General features: G+C 47.2%; 1 pseudogene; it reads right to left on the bottom strand.

Annotated features, from left to right (window-relative positions):
- Positions 1 to 738: 738 nt before the first annotated feature.
- On the bottom strand, positions 739 to 9,246 carry LOC130036145 (patr class I histocompatibility antigen, A-108 alpha chain-like; annotated as a pseudogene).
- Between the last annotated feature and the right edge of the window lie 1,854 nt (positions 9,247 to 11,100).

Here is an 11,100-nt window from a genome sequence, read left to right as displayed (position 1 = left end):
CGCTGCTCATGGTCCTGGGACAGGATGAGCCTGGGTGTGACCTGAGTCCCTGTGACCAAGGGCCCGTGGGATGTGGTACGACTGAGGGACCAGGACAAGGAGCAGGAGAGATGACCCAGACAGAGGAGTGGCCACATCAGAACCCACAGTGGCTGAGACAGAGACAGACTGGGCACAGGTATGTTCCCGCCCCCCCACCCCCCCAATACCCTCTAGCCTCTCCTGTCACATCTGGGACAGATTCAAATCAAAACAGAAAACACATGGAAGGTCTCAGGATTTCCATTTATTCCTTCTCAAACTTCAGGGATTTCCTTTATTAACCCTCAATCCCACAAAACAGGAATTAGAAAAATGCAAATCAGATGCTTATTTCAGTAAGGGAGAAACATTCATTCAGAAAAACAAGAAGCTAACACAGATGGAGATGGCTGACTCCTGTCTCTGCTGGCACAGCCCAGAGCATCAGCAAGAGAATGCAGGTCAGTGTGGGGAGGGCCCAGTGGGCAGGGGTGGGCCAGTCTCTCCCATCACCGTAAGTGGCAGGACAGAGACACACTCAGGTCCCAGGGCAGAAAGAGAATCAGCAGTTCTTGAATCACAATATCAGGATGTGAGGAAACCCAGCAGGGCAACTGTCTCACACTGTAAGAGAAAGAATGAAGAGACTCAGGTGAGTCACAGAAGTGGTGACATCCTGAGCAAGCTCCCAGCATCCCTCTCAAAGAACCGCCAAGCCTAATCCTGTCCCCTCTGCCCAATCGCACCCATTCCAGCCTCCAGAGTCTCACCTCTAGGATTCGAGAGAGACTCATCAGAGCCTTGGGAACTGTCGCTGTCTGGGGAGGAACAAACAGGGCAAGGTCAGAGTCACAGGGGTGGGGACTAGAGGAGGACCTAGGGGTGCAATAGCTCCCAATCCCTATCCCCAGGATTCCAGGGCCCCAGGCCTGCCCACTTACTTGCAGCCTGAGTGTGCTGTCCTCCTTTCTCACCTGGGGGAAGGAAACATCCCAGGGAAGATCAGGAAGAGCACTGGGTCCTGAGGCCACAGAGCAGCTCTCTAGGTCCGGATCCCAGGGAAGCGTCAGAACTCTGAACAGTGAGGGCAGGACCAGGAAACACGCAGGAAGAAAATGCTCCACGACTGAGGAGCCTTCTCCTGGCGGTGTGTGCTCAGCAGGACAGTCCCTGTGACCTGGGACACTGGGACCCATGTTCATCCCCCGCTTATGGAGGTGAAAGTGTCTTTCGTGAGCAAACCTGAGAGCGGCACACACAGGGGGAGTGTGAGCAACTGCACGGGGGCGGGCGGTGCTCCTGCTAATGGGCAGGAGAACTAATATAGGGGGAAGCCTAAAGGGGGACAAGACTCAAGACCTGCCAGGTCGGACAGATTCCCATCACCTGCTTCCCCCATCTTACCTGAGCGCTTCCTCCTACTGATCACAGCTCCCACCACAGCTCCAGTGATCACAGCCCCAAGGAGAGCCAGGCCAACAATGATGCCCACAGTGAGGATGGTGGACTGAGAAGGGGGCTCTGGAAAGGAAAGAAGGAGAGGGTCTGACCTCCAGCCTCAGCCTGACCCTCAACAGTTCCCCAGAGGGGCCAACCCTGATTCCCCTGAGAACAGTCTCTGTGCCCCGTCCCCCTCCTTACCCCATCTCAGGGTGACAGGCTCCGGCAGCCCCTGGTGCTGCACACGGCACGTGTATCTCTGCTCTTCTCCAGGAGGCACCACCACAGCTGCCCACTTCTGGAAGGTTCCATCCCCTGAAGGCCTGGTCTCCACCAGTTCTGTGTCCTGGGTCAGGTCGTCCCCATCACGCTGCCAGGTCAGGGTGATCTCGGCAGGGTGGAAGCCCAGGGCCCAGCACCTCAGGGTGACCTCATGGTCAGAGCAGGGGTGGTGGGTTACGTGTGTCCTGGGAGCTTCTGAGGAGGGAAAATGAGAAAATTCACACTTTGGGTCACTTCCACAATGGGGTTGAACAGGATCATTGGTTTGGAATAGGAGGTAAAAATCCAGACACAGACTTGGAGAAACTGGATAAAATCCTATTGCTTGGAAAGTTCTAGAACAGGGTTTGGGAAGGAGGTCAGGGTCTTTCGGACACACTGACTCTGGTCCTGCCCTGGGAGGAGGGTGAGAGGCTGAGAGAAGCAGGAGTCAGAGCTAAGAGCATCTTTGAGCGAGTTCACAGATGGCTGCCGGGTCCCAGGGAACCCACAATCGTTATTTCAGAGGAGGTCGCCCCTCCCCCAGGGACACTCGGGTCCTTCACAGTCCCGGGGACGCAGGGTGGGTGTGAGGGCAAGTCTCTCCGGTGGAGAACATGTAAACCAGGGGGTCCGTCCCTCTCCCGACTGAGGAAGGGGCGCTGTTCTGACACTGAACCCCCTTGTGTCCCCCCTTGTGGGGAGTCGCCCCCCCCAGGGGCGGCCAGGGGTCCTCACCCTCAGGGACCGGTACCTGCGCGCAGCAGCGTGTCCTTCCCGTGCTCCAGGTGTCTAAGGAGCCACTTCACGCACCTGCCCTCCAGGTAGTTCCTCCAGTGCTCAGACCCACCCTCCTGCTCCCACTTTGGCTGGGTTCGCCAAGCCTGCGAGCCCGCCGCCGCCGTCCAGGAGCGCAGGTCCTCGGTCAGGGCGAGGTAGTGGGCGCCGGCGTAGGCGGCTTGACGGTACCCGCGCAGGAGGCGCCCGTGGGACCCCACGTCGCAGCCGGGCATGCCCTGGTGTGAGGGTCTGGCCAGCCCCGCACAGATTAGACTCGAACCGAAAACGGAACCGGCCCGGTCCCCGCGGCGCCTCCAGGTCAAGGTCGGGGCGGGTCCTCAGCCTCGGGGACGCTCGGACCCGCCTCGGGCGACCCGGCCGGTCCCTGTGCCGGCTCGTCCCAGCCGAGCGCGGCGTCGAGGTTCCCTGGAAAGTCTGTGCGGAGGCCTTCGTGTTCCGCGTCTCCCGCTCCCAGGGCTCGGGTCCCCCTGCTCCGCCCACGGCGCCCGGGCTCCATCCTGGGACTCGCCGGGTCGCTGTCGCAGCGCACGAACTGCGTGTCGTCCACGTAGCCGACGGCGATGTAGCGGGGCTCCCCGCGGCCGGGCCGGGACACGCCGGTTTGGAAATCCTCATGGACGGGGGGCCTGGGGGAGGGGAAGGGGTGAGACCCGGCCCGACCCGCCGCCCCGCGCGCCCTGGGCCTTGGTGATGGGGGGAGCTGGAAGGGGGGAGCGAGACAGGAAAGCGGGGAGGGACCGAGAAGGCGAGACTTAGGGGCGCGGGCGGAGTTGAAGTTTGGGGGGACAAGGACGAACATCTGGGGGGGCATCCGGGCAGGGAACCGGGGAAACTCCTTCTCGGGGGTCCTGCACAGCAACGCCTGGAAGTTCCCACCCTTCTCCCCGCAACGAACTCCCCTCCCGACCCCGCACTCACCCGCCCGGGTCTGGGTCAGGGCCAGGGCCCCCGAGAGCAGCAGCAGGAGGGGCCGCAGCTCCCACACACCGAAGGAATCAAGTGGATTCTGACTCCCTCACTATTGCCCGCAGTGTAGAACCGGGAGCCGCGAGGACGCCGATTGGCTGATCTAGACAGCGACACCCAATGGGAATGAGGACTGGGGACGCGTCACGAGAATCCGGGCAGAAGGCGCTGACACAGGTTGCTGAGGGAGAAGTGAAATTTTGAGACCAGGAATCCCCAGGACTGACCTCCTGCCCCCAACACCACCCTGGGGACACTGGGAGCCACACCTGGGACCTGGGACTTCCCCCTCTCACCTGCTCCCTCACCTGATCTTTGTCACACTATCTCCCCGTGTCCAGGGCTGAGACTGACTCAGGATTTTCCATGGTTTTCCTTTCAGGATCTCGCTAAATCTTACAAGTTCCTGAGGAGCCCAGAGATGCTTCTGGGCGTTCAGGTTATGCCTGTCAGTGTTTGCCCTGGGAGGAATCTGAGTTAAAACCTTATATTGTTGATGGTGATGAATTATTACTACTATTATTATTATTATTATTATTTTGGCTTTTGGCCAAACCAGGCAGTGTTCAGTTGTAACTCCTGGCTCTGTGCTCTGTGCTCAGGGATCACTCTTAGCAGGTTCACGGGACCATACATATGAGGTGCCGGGTATCAAACCCGTGTTGGCCATATGCAAGGCAAAGCGCCTTACCTTCTGTAATATCTCTCCTGCAGAGTTCAAGCCTGAAAATGATTTCAACGGGAACAATATTAACAACAGATTAATGCGAACAGGATATCTTTTGGAGGTCCAGAGGTCACACCCAGTGAATCTCACTGTCTCTGTACTCAGGAGTTACTCTAATAAGACCTCTAATAAAGTATTTTCTGTCCAGTCCCAATCCTTAGGAGCAGTGGCCACCAGCTCTGTGCTAGCAGCAGAGCTAATGCCCACCAGAAACAGCCAAACTCAGTGTCAGCTCACTGCACAGTCTGTTGACTTTGACCTCTGGTCAACGCGGCATTCCTTGGCTTCTGCACTGCTGGCCAGATAGTCCCCAGGATGTGACTGGGGTAGCACTAGAATTTCTCAGTCACCTGGAAATCCTCAGGAGTAGCTTCCTCAACCTGAGTGGTGAGTCTGCTGGGTTTCCTTGAAGTAAACCTACTAAGACACACTCACACACTTGGTGAATGCAAGCTCTAAATATGACAAAAATTGGGAAATGACTGAAACATTGCTTTCTCTTCTCCTCTACTAGTAATTCACTAAATAATCCACAAAATAATGGGTTACGTTTACTTCTGATAAATACTGCCATTTATTTTGCATAAACACAGTAAGAAATACACAAATTCCTTTCATCTAAAACTTAAACAGGGTAAAAGTTTAGAGCAGGGTGATTTTTTTCTGGGGACATCCCATCATATTCCCATACAACAGACCTTCAGGTCGGTATTGTTTAAGCTTTTCCTGTCCCATAAAGTCTTATCACTTGTTTCGTTTGAGTCAGAATCTATTCCATGACTGTGCTCTTGACAAATTATATTTCTTCGACAGACAAGTGTTCAGAAGACAAGAGTTCTCATGACAGACGACGAAGCAGTAGTAGAGAGATAATCAAAGCAGTAGTAGAGAATCAACTATCAGTTATCTGGGAATAAAAATAACCAAGTTACTTGGGAATAAAAATATCTCCACTTTCAGTAAGGAAAGTGTCTTAAAAAATTGTGCTGCCATCACTGGACGGCTACATGCAAAAAAGTGGGCTCAGAACTCTGCCTAACACCATGTACAAAAGTAAGATCAAAATGGATTAAAGACGTCAACATCAGACCAGAAACCATAAGGTACATTGAAGACAAAGTTGGCAAAACCCTCCATGACATTGAAGCTATTGAAGCTAATGGTATCTTCAAAGATGCCACGCCACTGGCCGAGCAAGTGAAAACAGAGATAGATAAATGGGACTATCTTAAACTACGAAGCTTCTGCACCTCAAAAGAAACAGTGACCAACATACAAAGACAGTCTACAGAATGGGAAAGGATATTCGCCGAATACACATCTGACAAGGGGTTGATATCAAGGATATACAAAATACTGGTTGAACTCCACAAGAAGAAAACATCCAACCCCATCAAAAAATGGGGCAAGGAAATGAACAGAAACTTTCTCAAAGAAGAAGTCCAAATGGCAAAAAAGCACATGAGAAAATGTTCTACATCATTCATTATCAGGGAGATGCAGATCAAAACCACAATGAGATACCATCTCACACCTCAGAGACTGGCCCACATCCAAAAGAACAAAAGCAACCGATGCTGGCGCGGATGTGGTGAGAAAGGGACACTGTTTCACTGTTGGTGGGAATGTCGACTGGTTCAGCCTTTCTGGAAAACAGTATGGACGATTCTCAAAAAATTAGAAATTGAGCTCCCATTTGACCCAGCAATACCATTCCTGGGAATATATCCCAGAGAGGCAAAAATGTATAGTCGCAGTGATATCTGCACTTGTTTGTTCATTGCAGCACTCTTTACAATAGCCAGAACCTGGAAGAAACCTGAACGCCCAAGAACAGATGACTGGTTAAAGAAACTTTTGTATATCTACACAATGGAGTACTATGTAGCTGTTAGAAAAGATGAAGTCATGAAATTTATATACAAGTGGTACAACATGGAAAGTATCATGCTAAGCGAAATGAGTCAGAAAGAGAGGGATAGACATAGAAAGATTGCATTCATCTGAAGAATATAAAGAAACAAAATATGAGGTTAATACCCAAGAATAGCTGAGATCAACACCAGGAGGATTACTCCATAGCTTAGAGGCCAGCCAGGCATTCTAGGGGAAAGGGCAGCTCAGATAGAGAAGGGAGCACCAAATAAAGGGTGTTTGGAGGATCCTCCCAGGAGGGGAGATGCATGTTGAAAGTAGACTATGAACTGAACATGTTTGCCACTCAAAGCCTCTTTTGCAGACCACAACACTCAAAAGGAGAGAGAGAACACAAGGGATTGCCCTGCCACAGAGGCAGGGTGAGATGGGAGGGATGGGGGTGGGAGGGATATTATCCATGGTGGTGGAAAATGGGCACTGGTGGAGGGATGGGTATTTGATCATTGTATAATTGAAACCCAAGCACAAAAAATTGTAAATCTACAACTGTACCTCATGGTGTTTCACTAAAAATTAAAAAAAATTAAAAATTAAATAAAATTTAAAAAATTTTTAAAAAATCACTAGACCATAACACCGTAACATCAATCAACAGCCCAGTTTCCAAATCTATGTAAAAGATTTAAATGGCAAATAAGAATTTGCTGCAGTTTCATATATTATTTAAATGTTCCTCTTGAATAAACTATATGTATTACCATAAAAAAATATCTCCACTTTCATCGGCCACCACCAGATCCCACGGCTGCTTCTCCCGAAAGGGAGCATAACATAAGGCAAGTGTTCAGAAGACAAGAGTTCTCATGACAGACACAAAGCAGTAGTAGAGAGAGAATCAACTATTAGTTATCTGGGAATAAAAATAACCAAGTTACTTGGGAATAAAAATATCTCCACTTTCATCGGCCACGACCAGATCCCATGGCTGCTTCTCCCGAAAGGGAGCATAACATAAGGCCCCCATAACCGTGCCACTGAACTCCGTGCCAGGCTGTTTCACACGGAGCGCCTCAGAGCGGGGCAGGTGAGAGCCCCCTCCCCCCCCCCCCCCAAGAGACCCAGCTCCGGCAGCCGAAAAACTCCACAACCCTACTGCCACCACTCTCAAGGTTGTTCCCTACGTGCTCAGGCGGAGCCTCACATATGAGTGAACATATTCCTGGACACATCAAAAGACACCCCCTACCCAGTCTCCATAATTACCACACCACATTTGATGGGGTTCAGATAGTAGGCAACAAATCATAGAGGGAAATATGTATATATGCATATATATTTCTTCACAGTTTTCTATATGAATACTTTTTTTGGTAAGCATGTTCAGCAGTACTACATAACAGACAATATGAAATATATTATTTCAGTTGTGTTTGGGACAGGGATCGGGCTTGGGATAGAAACATCCTAAATTTGGTGGTGGTACGATGTAATGGTGGTGGGAAGGGTGTTTAAATATTAAGTGTAACCAAATATTGTGAACTAACTTATAAAATAAAAAAATTTAAAAAAATCTCCACTTTCTTACTGAATACCTTTAGCAAGGGCTAAATTATGTACCATTGTATTTCTAACATAAAAGCTCTGTTTTAATTTTTTTATCCATGTAAACTGTTTTATGAAGTATAAAACTACAAGTACCATGAGAATAATTTTTGCAGATATTTGTAAGAATCTATTTTAGCTCTGTAAAAATACTTGCTGTTGCCAAGGGTTTCTTGTGCTCTACACTACATAGGAATTCTACACTAGAATTTTGTAGAAAAATAATTATTTCTTGTGGGTGAGTAGGCCATCTCATGTCGAAGACAGGGTAGCATAATGCTTGCTACAGGACAATGCTGTGTCTCCTTCTATTCGTGCAGTGCAACCCCTTCCACAAGGAACACATGCAATGGTGCTATGAAATAACATGAAAACCTGGTCACAAGGTCTCTCATGCCATTTACCAGATATTTGACATCATAATTCTAATAGTAGAATAATAAATGTATTTAGAAACCTGCTTTAAGAATCACCTTTTCTCAAATTCTAACACATGCACAGACAAGACAACATTGTGGTAAATCAAGAGACAAAACCAAGTTTACAATGTGACAAAGCTTAAATCTTAATCACAGGCACAATAAATTTTGCAAATGATCAATGATTTTACTTACAATTAAATATCTTATGATACAGAGTAAACTAGGCAGAAAGTTTGCTCTGTACTGTAAATTAACCGGGATACACTGTGCAGCCTTCAAAGTTTAATTTCTATTAAACTTTATATTCAATATTAATTAAATATTGAAGGGTTTAAACATTCACTTAGATAATTATAAGCAAGCAAGAATTTTGGGCAGGAGCTCTAGTACAGCAGTAGGACATTTGCCTTGCATGTGGCTGATACGGGTTTGATCTTTGGCACCCCATATGGTCCCCTGAGCAATGCCAGGAGTAACTCCTGAATGCAGAGTCAGGAGCAACCCTGAGTATTGCCAGGTGTGATCCAAAAACCCAGGAAAAGCAAAACCAAAAACACATTAAACAAAACAAAACAAAATAAAAAACCAAGACTAGTTTAGGACATGGTAACACAGCTGACACAAAATAAAGTCATCTTTATATATTGCACTTTCAGGTCACTCTGTCTCACTCTCCTCCCGTTGTTCATTGATTTCCTCGAGCGGGCCCAGTAACATATCCATTTTGAGACTTGTTGTTACTGTGTTTGGCGTATTGAATACTCTCGGTAGATTGCCGGGCTCACCAAGAGGGGGCACTTTCAGGTACTTTACAAAATAATTAGCAATATAATCTGTAACACTGATTACAATAATTTCCCAATTTTCTTGCTCAATTATTTTTAAAAAATTTTATTTTTATAAAGTTGTTCACAATACTTTATTACATTCAATATTTCAGCATCAATCCCACCACCATTGCACCATCATTATTTCGAAGTTTCCCACCACCACTCAAGCCTGACCCAAAGGCAGATGCTAAATAATTTATTTTGTATTGCTTATTATGAATAATAGACTTAAAATTATCCAAAAAGACTTCCTTAAAGGAAAGTGTGTGAAATTTGTTGTATCTCACCTTGCAGCCATTATGCCCCTGTATAGGAGATCACTAACATGTTGTTACAGGTTGAGTCTTGTGAGCTAATACATAAAAAGATCTGTAGCCTTCTGCCTTACACCCCATCAAATGTAAATCTCTGACTGATTTATTTATTTATTTGCTTTTTGGGTCACACCCAGTCAATGCTCAGGGGTTACTCCTGGTTCATGCACTAAGGAATTATTCCTGGTGGTGCTTGGGGGACCATATGGGATGCTGGGAATAGAACTCAGGTAGGCCACATGCAAGGCAAACGCCCTACCCGCTGTGCTATTGCTCCAGCCCCTCTGACTTCTTTATTTATTGGAGCCACAACTGATGGTACTTGGCTCAGTGTTCAGGTAGCTCCCAGCAGTGATTGGGGAACCATGTGTTGCTAAGGATAGAACCGAGGGCTCACATATGTAAAACCTGCACAACAGTCCTCTTAGCCATCTCCCTGAAGTTCGTTCCTTATATTGATGGGAGGTAACTTGCATTGAACTTTGAGAATGGGGCAAGGTTCAGGTCAGCTTCCTAGTTTAGTTGGTATTATTGAGTATTAGAAATGATGCTTTCTGGGAGGAATCAACCTCCCGAACTTCAAACTGTACTACAAAGCAGTAATAATTAAAACAGCATGGTACTGGAACAAAGGCAGAACTGCAGACCAATGGAACAGGGTTGAATACACTGACATCTCTCCTCAATCATATGCTCATCTAATCTTTGATAAAGGTGCAAGTAATGTGAAGTGGAGTAAGGAAAGCCTTTTTAATAAATTGTGTTGGCATCACTGGACGGCTACATGCAAAAAAATAGGCTCAGAACTCTGCCTAACACCATGTACAAAAGTAAGATCAAAATGGATTAAAGACCTCAACATCAGACCAGAAACCATAAGGTACATTGAAGATAAAGTTGGCAAAACCCTCCATGACATTGAAGCTAATGGTATCTTCAAAGATGCCACGCCACTGGCTGAGCAAGTGAAAACAGAGATAGATAAATGGGACTATCTTAAACTAAGAAGCTTCTGCACCTCCAAAGAAACAGTGACCAAAATACAAAGACAGTCTACAGAATGGGAAAGGATATTCACCGAATACACATCTGACAAGGGGTTGATATCCAGGATATACAAAATACTGGTTAAACTCCACAAGAAGAAAACATCCAACCCCATCCAAAAATGGGGCAATGAAATGAACAGAAACTTTCTCAAAGAAGAAATCCGAATGGCAAAAAAGCACATGAGAAAATGCTCTACATCATTAATCATCAGGGAGATGCAGATCAAAACCACAATGAGATACCATCTCACACCTCAGAGACTGGCCCAAATTCAAAAGAACAAAAGCAACCGATGCTGGCGTGGATGTGGCGAGAAAGGGACACTCCTTCACTGTTGGTGGGAATGTCCACTGGTTCAGCCCTTCTGGAAAACAGTATGGACGATTCTCAAAAAATTAGAAATTGAGCTCCCATTTGACCCAGCAATACCACTCCTGGGAATATATCCCAGAGAGGCAAAAATGTATAGTCGAAGTGACATCTGCACTTGTTTGTTCATTGCAGCCCTCTTTACAATAGCCAGAAACTGGAAGAAACCTGAATGCCCAAGAACAGATGACTGGTTAAAGAAACTTTGGTACATCTACACAATGGAGTACTATGTAGCTCTTAGAAAAGATGAAGTCATGAAATTTACATACAAGTGGTACAATATGGAAAGTATCATGCTAAGCGAAATGAGTCAGAAAGAGAAGGATAGACATAGAAAGATTGCATTCATCTGGGGGATATAAAGTAACAAAGTATGAGATTAATACCCAAGAATAGCTGAGATCAGCACCAGGAGG

The sequence above is a fragment of the Sorex fumeus genome, unplaced genomic scaffold (genome assembly GCF_029834395.1).
Source record: "Sorex fumeus unplaced genomic scaffold, SorFum_2.1 ptg000063l, whole genome shotgun sequence".
Lineage (NCBI taxonomy): Eukaryota > Metazoa > Chordata > Mammalia > Eulipotyphla > Soricidae > Sorex > Sorex fumeus.
Note: the sequence above shows the minus strand (reverse complement) of the source record. Positions and strands in the feature narration are given on the sequence as shown.